This window comes from Scyliorhinus torazame, chromosome X (assembly GCF_047496885.1).
Source record: "Scyliorhinus torazame isolate Kashiwa2021f chromosome X, sScyTor2.1, whole genome shotgun sequence".
In the NCBI taxonomy this organism is placed as follows: Eukaryota; Metazoa; Chordata; class Chondrichthyes; order Carcharhiniformes; family Scyliorhinidae; genus Scyliorhinus; species Scyliorhinus torazame.
This window is the reverse complement of record NC_092738.1, coordinates 8,531,165-8,547,865: the sequence shown is the minus strand read 5'-3', so window position 1 is coordinate 8,547,865 and position 16,701 is coordinate 8,531,165. Positions and strand designations below refer to the sequence as shown.

General features: G+C 48.5%; 1 protein-coding gene across 1 annotated transcript in view; it reads right to left on the bottom strand.

Moving 5' to 3' along the window:
- Positions 1 to 16,701, bottom strand: part of dazap2 (DAZ associated protein 2) — a 103,852-nt gene that overhangs the window by 56,106 nt on the left and 31,045 nt on the right. The window lies entirely within an intron of this gene.

Here is a 16,701-nt window from a genome sequence, read left to right as displayed (position 1 = left end):
TACGCCGACCTGTGAAACCACTCTAAAGCCCATCTACACGATTCCCTTATTGTCCATATGTCTATCCAATGACCATTTGAATCCCCTTAGTGTTGGCGAGTCCACTACTGTTGCAGGCAGGGCATTCCACGCCCTTACTACTCTCGGAGTAAAGAACCTACCTCTGACGTCTGTCCTATATCTATCTCCCCTCAATTTAAAGCTATGTCCCCTCGTGCTAGACATCACCATCCGAGGAAAAAGGCTCTCACTGTCCACCCTATCCAATCCTCTGATCATCTTGTATGCCTCAATTAAGTCACCTCTTAACCTTCTTCTCTCTAACGAAAACAGCCTCAAGTCCCTCAGCCTTTCCTCATAAGATCTTCCCTCCATACCAGGCAACATTCTGGGAAATCTCCCCTGCACCCTTTCCAATGCTTCCACATCCTTCCTATAATGCGGCGACCAGAACTGTACGCAATACTCCAAATGCGGCCGCACCAGAGTTTTGTACAGCTGCAACATGACCTCATGGCTCCGAAACTCAATCCCTCTACCAATAAAAGCTAACACACCGTACGCCTTCTTAACAACCCTCTCAACCTGGGTGGCAACTTTCAGGGATCTATGTACATGGACACAGAGATCTCTCTGCTCATCCACACTGCCAAGAATCTTACCATTAGCCCAGTACTCTGTCTTCCTGTTATTCCTTCCAAAATGAATCACCTCACACTTTTCTGAATTAAACTCCATTTGCCACCTCTGCATTCTATCTATGTCCCTCTGTAACCTCTAACATCCTTCTGCACCGTCCACAACTCTACCGACTTTAGTGTCATCTGCAGATTTACTCACCAATCCTTCTACGCCCTCCTCCAGGTCATTTATAAAAATGACAAACAGCAGTGGCCCCAAAACAGATCCTTGTGGTACACCACTAGTAACTGGACTCCAGTCTGAACATTTCCCATCAACCACCACCCTTTGTCTTCTTCCAGCTAGCCAATTTCTGATCCAAACTGCTAAATGACCCTGAATCCCATGCCTCTGTATTTTCTGCAGTAGCCTACCGTGGGGAACCTTATCAAACGCTTTACTGAAATCCATATACACCACATCAACTGCTTTACCCTCATCCACCTGTTTGGTCACCTTCTCAAAGAACTCAATAAGGTCTGTGAGGCATGACCTACCCTTCACAAAACCGTGTTGACTATCTCTAATCAAATTATTCCTTTCCAGATGATTATACATCCTATCTCTTATAAACCTTTCCAAGATTTTGCCCACAACAGAAGTAAGGCTCACTGGTCTATAGTTATATGGACTGGTCTATAGTAGGTTGTCTCTACTCCCCTTCTTGAACAAGGGGACAACATTTGCTATCCTCCAGTCTTCTGGCACTATTCCTGTAGACAAAGATGATGGGGAATGTGGGCGTCGGTGCTGGAGGGAGGTGAGACTCGGGGATGAGGGAACTGGGATAATAGCCGCAACAGGAGCTGCGCCACAGGGGGCGGGGCTGGTTCAGGAAAGCGCAAAAAAAAAAGGGGGGGATGGAGGAAGGTAAGGAGGAGGAGAGACTCCCACATGGGGGAGATCAACGTGAAGGCGGGGGAAGCCGGGGTCAGCAGAAGTCAGCTGACTCACGGAAGTAATATGGGGGAGCAAAAGAGCTAGATGTGGATCTAGCGGGGGGGGGGGGGGGGGGGGGGGATTTTAGGGTTGCTGCTGCACTGTCCGAGGGGGAACTGAAAATAGAAGAGGTGGTCGGGACAGGGGTTCCCCGCCTGAGGGTGCGGGAGGCGCGGGCACGGGGCTGGCCTAAGATATGAGATGGCTAGTCGGCCGGGGGGGGGTAACCCCCCCAATCCGGCTGATCACGTGGAATGTGAGAGGCCTAACTGGGCTGGTTAAGAGGGCCCGAGTGTTCGCGCACCTAAAGGGACTGAAGGCAGACGTGGTCATGCTTCAGGAGACACATCTGAAGGTGGCAGATCAGGTCAGGTTAAGGAAGGGATGGGTAGGACAGGTGTTCCATTCGGGGCTGGATGCGAAGAATAGAGGGGTGGCAATACTGGTGGGGAAGCGGGTGTCGTTTGAGGCCAAGAACATAGTAGCGGACAAGGGAGGCCGATACGTGATGGTGAGTGGTAGGTTGCAGGGGACGGAGGTGGTACTGGTGAATGTATATGCCCCGAACTGGAACGATGCTGGATTCATGAAACGGATGTTGGGGCGTATTCCGGACCTGGAGGTAGGGAGCTTGATAATGGGTGGGGATTGCAATACGGTGCTGGACCCAGCATTAGATCGTTCCAGATCTAGGACGGGGAAGAGGCCGGCTGCGGCCAAGGTGCTTAGGGGGTTTATGGACCAGATGGGGGGAGTAGATCCGTGGAGATTTGCCAGACCTTTGGCCAGAGAATTTTATTTTTTCTCCCACGTACATAAGGCCTACTCCCGGATAGATTTTTTTGTTCTGGGCAGGGCATTGATCCCGAAAGTGAAGAGAACGGAGTACTCGGCCATAGCCATTTCAGACCACGCCCCGCATTGGGTGGAGCTAGAGCTGGGGGAGGAGAGGGACCAACGCCCACTGTGGCGTTTGGACGTGGGACTGCTGGCAGACGAGGAAGTGTGCGGGAGGGTGCGAGGGTGTATCGAAAGGTATCTGGAGGCCAACGACAACGGGGAGGTGCAGGTGGGGGTAGTATGGGAGGCGCTGAAGGCGGTGGCCAGGGGAGAGTTAATCTCCGTCAGGGCTCATAGGGAGAAGAGGGCAGGGAAAGGGAGAGGTTAGTGGGGGAGATTTTAAGGGTGGACAGGAGCTATGCAGAGGCTCCTGATGAGGGACTACTCAGGGAGAGACGAAGTCTCCAGACAGAGCTCAACCTGTTGACCACAGGGAAGGCAGAGGCACAGTGGAGGAAGGCACAGGGGGCGATATATGAATATGGGGAGAAGGCGAGTCGGATGCTGGCACATCAGCTCCGTAAGAGGATGGCAGCGAGGGAAATAGGCGGAGTCAAAGATGGCAGGGGAACTACGGTGCGGAGTGCGGGGAAAGTGAATGAGGCTTTTAAGGCCTTTTAAGAGGAGCTGTATAGGTCCCAGCCCCCAGGGGGAAAAGAGGGGATGCGGTGATTCTTGGACCAATTGAGGTTCCCAAGGGTGGAGGAGCAGGAGGTGGCTGGTTTGGGGGCGCCAATTGGGGTGGAGGAGCTGGTTAAAGGACTGGGGAGCATGCAGGCAGGGAAGGCCCCGGGGCCGGATGGGTTCCCGGTGGAGTTTTATAGGAAGTATGTAGACCTGTTAGCCCCGTTGCTGGTAAGGACCTTCAATGAAGCAAGGGAGGGGGGACCCTGCCCCCGACAATGTCGGAGGCGACGATCTCTTTGATCTTGAAGCGGGATAAGGACCCACTGCAATGTGGGTCATATAGACCGATCTCGCTCCTTAACATAGATGCTAAGTTGCTGGCAAAAACGTTGCCCACGAGGATTGAGGACTGTGTTCCGGGGGTGATTCACGAGGACCAGACGGGATTCGTAAAGGGTAGGCAGTTAAATACTGATGTGCGGAGGCTCCTAAATGTGATAATGATGCCATCGGTGGAGGGAGAAGCGGAGATCGTGACAGCCATGGACGCGGAGAAGGCCTTTGATCGGGTAGAGTGGGAGTATCTCTGGGAAGTGGTGAGGAGGTTTGGGTTCGGGGGAGGGTTTATCAGTTGGGTTAAGCTCCTGTATAAAGCCCCGGTGGCGAGTGTGGTCACGAACCGGCGGAGGTCAGAGTATTTCCGGCTGTATCGAGGGACGAGGCAGGGGTGCCCCCTGTCCCCTCTGCTGTTTGCATTGGCAATTGAACCTTTGGCCATGGCGTTAAGGGAGTCGGGGAAATGGAAGGGGGTGGTTCGAGGGGGAGAGGAACATCGAGTGTCGCTGTACGCAGACGACCTGTTGCTGTATGTGGCGGATCCAGTGGAGGGGATGGTTGAGGTAATGCAGATCCTGCGGGAGTTGGGAGACTTTTCGGGCTACAAGCTCAATGTGGGAAAGAGTGAGCTCCCTGTGATCCATCCGGGGGATCAGGGAAGAGGGATAGACGACCTACCGTTGAGGAGGGCGGAAAGGAGCTTTCGATATTTGGGGATTCAGGTAGCTAGGAGCTGGGGGGCCTTGCACAAACTGAATTTGACACGATTGGTGAAACAGATGGAGGAGGATTTTAAAAGGTGGGACATGTTGCCACTCTCGCTGGCGGGTAGGGTACAGTCGGTTAAAATGGTGGTCCTCCCAAGGTTTCTTTTTGTATTCCAATGGCTCCCAATTGTGATTACTAAGGCCTTCTTTAAGAGGGTAAGCAGGAGCATTACGGGATTTGTGTGGGCGAGCAAGACCCCGAGGGTAAGGAGGGGGTTCCTGGAGCGTAGCAGGGATAGAGGAGGGTTGGCATTGCCGAATCTGGGTGGCTACTACTGGGCAGCCAACGTGGCGATGATCCATAAGTGGGTGATGGAGGGAGAGGGGGTCGGCGTGGAAGAGGTTGGAGATGGCGTCCTGCAAAGGAACGAGCCTGGGGGCGCTGGTGATGGCACCGCTGCCGCTCTCGCCGACAAGGTACACCACGAGTCCGGTGGTGGCGGCAACGCTAAAGATCTGGGGGCAGTGGAGACGGCACAGGGGTGCGACGGGAGCCTCGGTGTGGTCCCCGATCAGAGACAACCATCGGTTTGTCCCAGGAAGGATGGATAGGGGGTTTCAGAGCTGGCATCGGGCAGGGAATTAGAAGAATGGGGGACCTGTTCATTGACGGGACGTTTGCGAGCTTAGGGGCGCTGGAGGAGAAATTTGGACTATCCCCGGGAAACGCTTTCAGGTACATGCAAGTGATGGCGTTTGTGAGGCGGCAGGTGAGGGAATTCCCGCTACTCCCGGCACAGGGGATTCAAGATAGGGTGATTTCCGGCGTATGGGTCGGGGAGGGCAAGGTGTCGGCGATATACCAGGAGATGAAAGAGGGGGAAGCTTTGGTAGAGGAGCTGAAGGGTAAATGGGAAGAGGAGCTGGGGGAGGAGATCGAGGAGGGGCTATGGGCTGATGTCCTAAGTAAGGTTAATTCCTCTTCCTCGTGTACCAGGCTTAGCCTGATACAATTTCAGGTGGTTCATAGAGCGCATATGACAGTGGCGAGGCTGAGTAGGTTCTTTGGGGTGGAGGACAGATGTGGGATGTGCTCAGGGAGCCCGGCGAACCGTGTCCATATGTTTTGGTCATGCCCGGCACTGGAGGGGTTCTGGAGAGGAGTGGCGGGAACAATATCTCAGGTGGTGAAAGTCCGGGTCAAGCCAAGCTGGGGGCTAGCAATATTCGGAGTAGTGGACGAGCCGGGGGTGCAGGAAGCGAAAGAGCCGGCATTCTGGCCTTTGCGTCCAGAGTAGCCCGGCGAAGGATCTTGCTAATGTGGAAGGAGGCGAAGCCCCCCAGTGTGGAAGCCTGGATAAATGATATGGCTGGGTTTATCAAGTTGGAGAGGATTAAGTTTTCCTTGAGAGGGTCTGCGCAGGGGTTCTACAGGCGGTGGCAACCGTTCCTAGACTATCTCGCGGAGCGTTAGATGAAGGTCGGACAGCAGCAACAGCAACCCGGGGTGGGGGCGGGGTGGGACACATTGTTCGTGGTGGGGGGTTTCTCTGGGGGGCATTTGAGCAAGAAAACACATGAAGGATCCGGAAACTGACATGTACGGGAAGAATCCAATGTACAAAATTCTGTATCTTATTGACTTGCCATGTTCATGTCTTGCCACGAGAGTTCTCTTTCTTTTCTTTGTTACGGCAGGGGGGGGGGGTTTGTTTGTATAGTGGAAAATATTGTTGAAAAATTCTGAATAAAAACATATTTTTTTAAAAAAGAAAACTATCGGCCAGTTAGCTTGATGTTTGGCATGGGGAAGGTATTAGAATTAATCATGAAGAAGGTCATAGCCGGGTACCTCGAGACCCCGGGTAATCAAAGAACAAAGAAATGTACAGCTCAGGAAAAGGCCCTTCGGCCCTCCAAGCCCGTGCCGACCATGTTGCCCGTCGAAACTAAAATCTTCTACAGGACCTAGACAGGACCTCGAGGGTTGTAATCTCGGGATTACTCCCTGTGCCACGTGCCAGTGAGGCTAGAAATAGGAAGATAGAGCAGCTAAACACGTGGCTAAACAGCTGGTGTAGGAGGGAGGGTTTCCCTTATCTGGACCACTGGGAGCTCTTCCAGGGCAGGTGTGACCTATATAAGAAGGACGGGTTGCATCTAAACTGGAGAGGCATAAATATCCTGGCCGCGAGGTTTGCTGGTGTCACACGGGAGGGTTTAAACTAGTATGGCAGGGGGGTGGGCACGGGAGCAATAGGTCAGAAGGTGAGAGCATTGAGGGAGAACTAGGGAATAGGGACAGTGGGGCTCTGAGGCAGAGCAGACAGGGAGAAGTTGCTGAACACAGCGGGTCTGGTGGCCTGAAGTGCATATGTTTTAATGCAAGAAGTATTACGGGTAAGGCAGATGAACTTAGAGCTTGGATTAGTACGTGGAACTATGATGTTGTTGCCATTACAGAGACCTGGTTGAGGGAAGGGCAGGATTGGCAGCGAAACGTTCCAGGATTTAGATGTTTCAGGCGGGATAGAGGGGGATGTAAAAGGGGTGGCGGAGTTGCGCTACTGGTCAGGGAGAATATCACAGCTGTACTGCGGGAGGACACCTCAGAGGGCAGTGAGGCTATATGGATAGAGATCAGGAATAAGAAGGGTGCAGTCACAATGTTGGGGGTTTACGACAGGCCTCCCAACAGCCAGCGGGAGATAGAGGAGCAGATCGGTAGACAGATTTTGGAAAAGAGTAAAAACAACAGGGTTGTGGTGATGGGAGACTTCAACTTCCCCAATATTGACTGGGACTCACTTAGTGCCAGGGGCTTAGACGGGGCAGAGTTTGTAAGGAGCATCCAGGAGGGCTTCTTAAAAGAATATGTGGACAGTCCAACTAGGGAAGGGGCGGTACTGGACCTGGTATTGGGGAATGAGTCCAGCCAGGTGGTAGATGTTTCAGTAGGGGAGCATTTCGGGAACAGTGACCACAATTCAGTAAGTTTTAAAGTGCTGGTGGACAAGGATAAGAGTGGTCTTAGGATGAATGTGCTAAATTGGGGGAAGGCTAATTATAACAATATTAGGCGGGAACTGAAGAACATAGATTGGGGGCGGATGTTTGAGGGCAAATCAACATCTGACATGTGGGAGGCTTTCAAGTGGCAGTTGAAAGGAATTCAGGACTGGCATGTTCCTGTGAGGAAGAAGGATAAATACGGCAATTTTCAAGAACCTTGGATAACGAGAGATATTGTAGGCCTCGTCAAAAAGAAAAAGGAGGCATTTATCAGGGCTAAAAGGCTGGGAACAGACGAAGCCTGTGTGGAATATAAGGAAAGTAGGAAGGAACTTAAGCAAAGAGTCAGGAGGGCTAGAAGGAGTCACGAAAAGTCATTGGCAAATAGGGTTAAGGAAAATCCCAAGGCTTTTTACACGTACATAAAAAGCAAGAAGGTAGCCAGGGAAAGGGTTGGCCCACTGAAGGATTGGCAAGGGAATCTATGTGTGGAGCCAGAGGAAATGGGCGAGGTACTAAATGAATACTTTGCATCAGTATTCACCAAAGAGAAGAAATTGGTAGATGTTGAGTCTGGAGAAGGGTGTGTAGATAGCCTGGGTCACATTGAGATCCAAAAAGACGAGGTGTTGGGTGTCTTAAAAAATATTAAGGTAGATAAGTCCCCAGGGCCTGATGGGATCTACCCCAGAATACTGAAGGAGGCTGGAGAGGAAATTGCTGAAGCCTTGACAGAAATATTTGGATCCTCACTGTCTTCAGGTGATGTCCCGGAGGACTGGAGAATAGCCAATGTTGTTCCTCTGTTTAAGAACTCTTGCAAGGATAATCCAGGGAACTACAGGCCGGTGAGCCTTACTTCAGTGGTAGGGAAATTACTGGAGAGAATTCTTCGAGACAGGATCTACTCCCATTTGGAAGCAAATGGACGTATTAGTGAGAGGCAGCATGGTTTTGTGAAGGGGAGGTCGTGTCTCACTAACTTGATAAGAGTTTTTCGAGGAGGTCACTAAGATGATTGATGCAGGTAGGGCAACTACCAGAAGGATGTGGAGGCTTTAGAGAGGGTGCAGAAGAGATTTACCAGAATGTTGCCTGGTATGGAGGGCATTAGCTATGAGGAGCGGTTGAATAAACTCGGTTTGTTCTCACTGGAACGAAGGAGGTTGAGGGGCGACCTGATAGAGGTCTACAAAATTATGAGGGGCATAGACAGAGTGGATAGTCAGAGGCTTTTCCCCGGGGTAGAGGGGTCAATTACTAGGGGGCATAGGTTTAAGGTGAGAGGGGCAAGGTTTAGAGTACATAGAACATAGAACAATACAGCGCAGTACAGGCCCTTCGGCCCACGATGTTGCACCGAAACAAAAGCCATCTAACCTACACTATGCCATTATCATCCATATGTTTATCCAATAAACTTTTAAATGCCCTTAAATGAGTACATCAAATGAGTAGATGTACAAGGCAAGTTTTTTTACACAGAGGGTAGTGGGTGCCTGGAACTCGCTGCCGGAGGAGGTGGTGGAAGCAGGGACGATAGTGACATTTAAGGGGCATCTTGACAAATATATGAATAGGATGGGAATAGAGGGATACGGACCCAGGAAGCCGAGAAGATTGTAGTTTAGTCGAGCAGCATGGTCGGCATGGGCTTGGAGGGCCGAAGGGCCTGTTCCTGTGCTGTACATTTCTTTGTTCTTTGTTGTTCTTTGTGTGAAGAAATGTCTCCTTATCGCTGTCCGAAATGGTTTACCCTGACTCCTCAGACTGTGACCCCTGGTTCTGGACACACCCATCATTGGTAATATCTTCCCTGCATCTACCCTGTCTAGTCCGGTTCGAATTTTATAATCTCTATGAGATCCCCCCTCATTCTTCTGAACTCCAGCGAGAACAATCACAACCTAGTCAATCTCTCCTCCTATGACAGTCCCGCCATCCCTGGAATCAGTCTGGTAAACCTTCGCTGCACTCCCTCGAGAGCAAGAACATCCTTCCTCAGAGAAGGAGACCAAAACTGCACACAATACTCCAGGTGTGGCCTCACCAAGGCCCTGTATAATTGCAGCAACACATCCCTGCTTCTATACTCGAAACCTCTTGCAATGAAGGCCAACGTACCATTAGCCTTCTTTACCGCCTGCTGCACCTGCATGTTTACCTTCAGCGACTGGTGCACAAGGACACCCAGGTCCCACTGCACACTCCCCTCTCCCAATTTACAACCATTCAGGTAGTAATCTGCCTTCCTGATTTTGCTTCCAAAGTGAATAACCTCACACGTATTCAAATTATACTGCATCCATTGGCTGCCATTGGTTTGCCCACTCGCCCAACCTGTCCAGATCTTGGCTGTAGGATCTCTGCATCCTCGTCACAATTCACCCTCCCACCTAATTTGGTATCATCTGCAAACTTTGAGATGTTATATTTTGTTCCCTCCTCCAAGACCGAGTTAGGGAACTGGAGCTGGAGTTGGATGAACTTCGGATCATTCGGGAGGCAGAAGGGGTCATAGACAGCAGCTTCAGGGAGTTAGTTACACCAAAGATTGGAGATAGATGGGTAACTGTAAGAGGGACTGGGAAGAAGCAGTCAGTGCAGGGATCCCCTGCGGTCGTTCCCCTGAGAAACAAGTATACCGCTTTGGATACTTGTGGGGAGGGGGACTTACCAGGGGTAAGCCATGGGGTACGGGCCTCTGGCACGGAGTCTTTCCCTGATACGCAGAAGGGAAGGGGGGAGAGGAGCAGAGCATTAGTAATTGGGGACTCGATAGTCAGGAGCACAGATAGGAGATTTTGTGGGAGCGAGAGAGACTCACGTTTGGTATGTTGCCTCCCAGGTGCAAGGGTACGTGATGTCTCGGATCGTGTTTTCCGGGTCCTTAGGGGGAGGGGGAGCAGCCCCAAGTCGTGGTCCACATTGGCACTAACGACATAGGTAGGAAAGGGGACAAGGATGTCAGGCAGGCTTTCAGGGAGCTAGGATGGAAACTCAGAACGAGAACAAACAGAGTTGTTATCTCTGGGTTGTTGCCCGTGCCACGTGATAATGAGATGAGGAATAGGGAGAGAGAGCAATTAAACACGTGGCTACAGGGATGGTGCAGGCGGGAGGGATTCAGATTTCTGGATAACTGGGGCTCTTTCTGGGAAAGGTGGGACCTCTACAGACAGGATGGTCTACATCTGAACCTGAGGGGCACAAATATCCTGGGGGGGGGAGATTTGTTAGTGCTCTTTGAGGGGGTTTAAACTAATGCAGCAGGGGCATGGGAACCTGAATTGTAGTTTTTGGGTACGGGAGAATGAGAGTATAGAGGTCAGGAGCACAGATTTGACTTCGCAGGAGGGGGCCAGTGTTCAGGTAGGTGGTTTGAAGTGTGTCTACTTCAATGCCAGGAGTATACGAAATAAGGTAGGGGAACTGGCAGCATGGGTTGGTACCTGGGACTTCGATGTTGTGGCCATTTCGGAGACATGGATAGAGCAGGGACAGGAATGGATGTTGCAGGTTCCGGGGTTTAGGTGTTTTTGTAAGCTCAGAGAAGGAGGCAAAAGAGGGGGGGGGGGGTGGCGCTGCTAGTCAAGAGCAGTATTACGGAGGCGGAGAGGATGTTAGATGGGGACTCTTCTTCCGAGGTAGTATGGGCTGAGGTTAGAAACAGGGAAGGAGAGGTCACCCTGTTGGGAGTTTTCTATAGGCCTCCAAATAGTTCTAGGGATGTAGAGGAAAGGATGGCGAAGATGATTCTGGAAAAGAGCGAAAGTAACAGGGTAGTTATTATGGGAGACTTTAACTTTCCAAATATTGACTGGAACAGATATAGTTCGAGTACATTAGATGGGTCGTTTTTTGTACAATGTGTGCAGGAGGGTTTCCTGACTCAATATGTTGACAGGCCAACAAGAGGAGAGGCCACTTTGGATTTGGTTTTGGGTAATGAACCTGGCCAGGTGTTGGATTTGGAGGTAGGAGAGCACTTTGGGGACAGTGACCACAATTCGGTGACGTTTACGTTAGTGATGGAAAGGGATAAGCATACACCGCAGGGCAAGAGTTATAGCTGGGGGAAGGGCAATTATGATGCCATTAGACGTGACTTGGGGGGGGATAAGGTGGAGAAGTAGGCTGCAAGTGTTGGGCACACTGGATAAGTGGAGCTTGTTCAAGGAACAGCTACTGCGTGTTCTTGATAAGTACGTACCGGTCAGGCAGGGAGGAAGGCGTCGAGCGAGGGAACCGTGGTTTACCAAAGAAGTGGAATCTCTTGTTAAGAGGAAGAAGGAGGCCGATGTGAAGATGAGGTGTGAAGTTTCAGTTGGGGTGATTGATAGTTACAAGGTAGCGAGGAAGGATCTAAAGAGAGAGCTAAGACGAGCAAGGAGGGGACATGAGAAGTATTTGGCAGGTAGGATGAAGGAAAACCCAAAAGCTTTCTATAGGTATGTCAGGAATAAAAGAATGACTAGGGTAAGAGTAGGGCCAGTCAAGGACAGGGATGGGAAGTTGTGTGTGGAGTCTGAAGAGCTAGGCGAGATACTAAATGAATATTTTTCGTCAGTATTTACTCAGGAAAAAGACAATGTTGTGGAGGGGAATGCTGAGACCCAGGCTATTAGAATAGATGGCATTGAGGTACGTAGGGAAGATGTGTTGGCAATTCTGGACAGGCTGAAAATAGATAAGTCCCCGGGGCCTGATGGGATTTATCCTAGGATTCTCTGGGAAGCCAGGGAAGAGATTGCTGGGCCTTTGGCTTTGATTTTTATGTCATCATTGGCTCCAGGAATTGTGCCAGAGGACTGGAGGATAGCAAATGTGGTCCCTTTGTTCAAAAAGGGGAGTAGAGACAACCCCGGCAACTATAGACCGGTGAGCCTCACGTCTGTTGTGGGTAAAGTCTTGGAGGGGATTATAAGAGACAAGATTTATAATCATCCAGATCGGAATAATATGATCAGGGATAGTCAGCATGGCTTTGTGAAGGGTAGGTCATGCCTCACAAACCTTATCGAGTTCTTTGAGAAGGTGACTGAACAGGTAGACGAGGGTAGAGCAGTTGATGTGGTGTATATGGATTTCAGTAAAGCGTTTGATAAGGTTCCCCACGGTAGGCTATTGCAGAAAATACGGAGGATGGGGATTGAGGGTGATTTAGAGATGTGGATCAGAAATTGGCTGGCTGAAAGAAGACAGAGGGTGGTGGTTGATGGGAAATGTTCAGAATGGAGTTCAGTTACAAGTGGCGTACCACAAGGATCTGTTCTGGGGCTGTTGCTGTTTGTCATTTTTATCAATGACCTAGAGGAGGGAGCAGAAGGGTGGGTGAGTAAATTTGCAGACAACACTAAAGTCGGTGGTGTTGTCGACAGTGCGGAAGGATGTAGCAGGTTACAGAGGGACATAGATAAGCTGCAGAGCTGGGCTGAGAGGTGGCAAATGGAGTTTAATGTAGAGAAGTGTGAGGTGATTCACTTTGGAAGGAATAACAGGATTGCGGAATATTTGGCTCATGGTAAAGTTCTTGGAAGTGTGGATGAGCAGAGGGATCTAGGTGTCCATGTACATAGATCCATGAAAGTTGCCACCCAGGTTGATAGGGTTGTGAAGAAGGCCTATGGAGTGTTGGCCTTTATTGGTACAGGGATTGAGAAAGACTAAAAGCAGCTTGAATATGAAAGATAGAGAGCGGAAAGAGAAAGAGAGAGAGAGGAAAAAGAAAAGGAGAGAGAAGAAAGTAGAAAAGAAAGAATAGCCCTAGCAGAACAAAAAGAAAAAGAAAGGGAGATACAGACCAGGGAAAAAGATAAAGAGAGGGAGTTTGAACTTCAGAAAATGGCCATGAAACATGACAATCAGTTAAAATTGACAGACGTAAAGGGAAACGTACAGTTGGAGGATAGTGATGAGGATAGTGAGAAAGAGCATCATAGTCGAAGACTTGGTGGGAATCTATTTAAATTTGTCCAAGCATTGCCAAGGTTTGATGAGAAGGAAGTGGAAGCCTTATGCATTTCATTTGAGAAGGTAGCTAAGCAAATGTAATGGCCACAGGACGTGTGGGTATTACTGATTCAAACAAAGCTGGTAGGTAGAGCTAGTGAGGAGGTGAAGAAATCCATCTTAAGTGCATATGAGCTAGTGCCTGAAGCTTACAGACAAAGGTTTAGGAATTTAAGGAAAGAATTTGGTCAAACATACATGGAGTTTGAAAGGCTCGAACAGAGTAATTTTGAGAGGTGGATAAGGGCTTTAAAAAAAGGCCAAATGGATGAAGCTCTCAGAGAAATTATCCTTTTGGAGGAGTTTAAAAATTCAATTCCTGATGTTGTGAGAACTCATGTGGAAGAACAGAGGGTTAAAACTGCGAGGTTAGCAGCGGAAATGGCAGATGATTATGAATTAGTTCATGAATCAAAGATTGGTTTCCAACATCAGTTTCAGCCTGTGAGGGATAGAAACTGGGGACATGAGAAATACTCAAGTGGTAAAGGTAAAGGTGATCTGATGGGAGACAATAAGGAGAGTGTACCTCAGATTAAAAAAGAAATCCAGGAGGGTGGAAAAGAAATGAAAAGTTTCAAATGTTTTCACTGGAATAAACTAGGCCATGTAAAGTCAGTGTTGGTGGTTGAAGAAAAGCACTGGGAAGGCTGATGTGGTAAAACAGGATAAGACAGTGGGATTTGTTAGAGTGGTAAAGGAAAGCCCAAGGGAAGCGAAGGAGGTGCAAACGATTGTACAGCCTGTTCAAGAAGTAATTGTTAAGAAGGTGCCAGATGTCTTTGAAGAATTTACTTATGTGGGTAAAGTTTACTCGTGTGTATCACGATGAGCAGGTAAAGAAGTCACAATTTTAAGAGATACAGGGGCTAGTCAATCTTTTATGGCAAGGGATGAGGAATTATGTAGTTTGGGAAGAATGTTGCCAGAAAAGGTGGTGATATGTGGAATTCAGGGTGAGAGGAATAGTGTCCATTATACAAGGTAAAGTTGAAAAGTCCAGTGAAGAGTGGTGAAGTGGTAGTAGGAGTAATAGAGAAACTATCTTGTCCAGGAATACAGTTTATCTTGGGTAATGATATAGCTGGATCGCAAGTGGGAGTGATGCCTACTGTGGTTGATAAGCCAGTGGAAAATCAGTCAACTGAAGTGTTGAAGGACGAATATCCTGGGATTTTTCCGGATTGTGTAGTAACAAGGTCTCAAAGTCACAGGTTAAGACAAGAGGAGAAATCAAAGAGTGAAGATGAAGTTGAAGTGCAATTATCAGAAACGATTTTTGATCAGATGGTTGAAAAAGAACAAGAACAGGTGAAGGATGAGGCGGATATTTTTAGTTCAGGAAAATTGGCTGAGTTACAACAGAAAGATGTAGAAATAAAACGGATTATATCAGAAAGCATATGTGGAAGAGGAATCTGAGAGTATACCAGAGTGTTATTACAGTAAAAGTGATGTCTTGATGAGAAAATGGAGACCTGTACATATGCAGGTGGATGAAAAGTGGGCAGAGGTTCATCAAGTAGTATTGCCAGTAGGGTACAGAAAGGAGGTGTTGCGAGTTGCACATGAGGTTGTTGGCAAGATTCTAGAATCCATTGTTAAGGATGAGATCTCTAAATTCTTGGAAGTGCAGGGTCGGATTAGGACAAGTCGGCATGGATTTAGTAAGGGGAGGTCGTGCCTGACAAACCTGTTAGAGTTCTTTGAAGAGATAACAAATAGGTTAGACCAAGGAGAGCCAATGGGTGTTATCTATCTTGACTTCCAAAAGGCCTTTGATAAGGTGCCTCACGGAAGACTGCTGAGTAAAATAAGGGCCCATGCTATTCGAGGCAAGGTACTAACATGGATTGACGATTGGCTGTCAGGCAGAAGGCAGAGAGTTGGGATAAAAGGTTCTTTTTCGGAATGGTAACCGGTGACGAGTGGTGTCCCGCAGGGTTCAGTGTTGGGGCCACAGCTGTTCTCTTTATATATTAACGATCTAGATGACGGGACTGGGGGCATTCTGGCTAAGTTTGCCGATGATACAAAGATAGGTGGAGGGGCAGGTAGTATGGAGGAGGTGGGGAGGCTGCAGAAAGATTTAGACAGTTTAGGAGAATGGTCCAAGAAATGGCTGATGAAGTTCAACGTGGGCAAGTGCGAGGTCTTGCACTTTGGAAAAAAGAATAGAGGCATGGACTATTTTCTAAACGGTGACAAAATTCATAATGCTGAAGTGCAAAGGGACTTGGGAGTCCTAGTCCAGGATTCTCGAAAGGTAAACTTGCAGGTTGAGTCCGTAATTAAGAAAGCAAATGCAATGTTGTCATTTATCTCAAGAGGCTTGGAATATAAAAGCAGGGATGTACTTCTGAAGCTTTATAAAGCATTAGTTAGGCCCCATTTAGAATACTGTGAGCAATTTTGGGCCCCACACCTCAGGAAGGACATATAGGCACTGGAGCAGGTCCAGCGGAGATTCACACGGATGATCCCAGGAATGGTAGGCCTAACATACGATGAACGTCTGAGGATCCTGGGATTATATTCATTGGAGTTTAGGAGGTTGAGGGGAGATCTAATAGAAACTTACAAGATAATGAATGGCTTAGATTACGTGGACGTAGGGAAGTTGTTTCCATTAGCAGGGGAGACTAGGACCCGGGGGCACAGCCTTAGAATAAAAGGGAGTCACTTTAGAACAGAGATGAGGAGAAATTTCTTCAGCCAGAGAGTGGTGGGTCTGTGGAATTCATTGCCACAGAGGGCGGTGGAGGCCGGGACGTTGAGTGTCTTTAAGACAGAAGTTGATAAATTTTTGATATCTCGAGGAATTAAAGGCTATGGAGAGAGAGCAGGTAAATGGAGTTGAAATCAGCCATGATTGAATGGTGGAGTGGACTCGATGGGCCGAATGGCCTTACTTCCGCTCCTATGTCTTATGGTCTTAAGGTACCAGTGGGAGGTCATTTGGGAATAAGGAAAACTCAAGCTAAAATCCAGAAACATTTTTATTGGCCTGTACTACATAAAGATGTAGTTAAATTTTGTCAATTATGTCACACATGTCAAGTGACAGGGAAACCTCAAGCAGTGATAAAACCAGCGCCCTTAATACCCATTCCAGCATTTGAGGAACCTTTTACGAGGGTCATAATTGATTGTGTAGGACCGCTTCCTGAAACAAAAAGTGGGAATCAATATCTTTTGACGATAATGGATGTGTCTACTAGGTTTCCAGACGCCATTCCAGTACGTAATATTACAGCTAAAAGGATTGTGGGGGAGTTACTTCAATTTTTTACTAGATATGGACTACCCACAGAAATTCAATCGGATCAAGGATCAAATTTTACTTCCAAGTTATTCAAGGAAGTTATGGATAGCTTAGGAATAAAACAATTTAAATCAACTACGTACCATCCAGAATCGCAGGAACGTTAGAAAGATGACATCAGACATTAAAGACAATGTTGAGGGCGTATTATCAAGATTATCCAGAGGATTGGGATCAAGGAATTCCATTCGTGTTGTTTGCAATTAGGGATGCACCTAATGA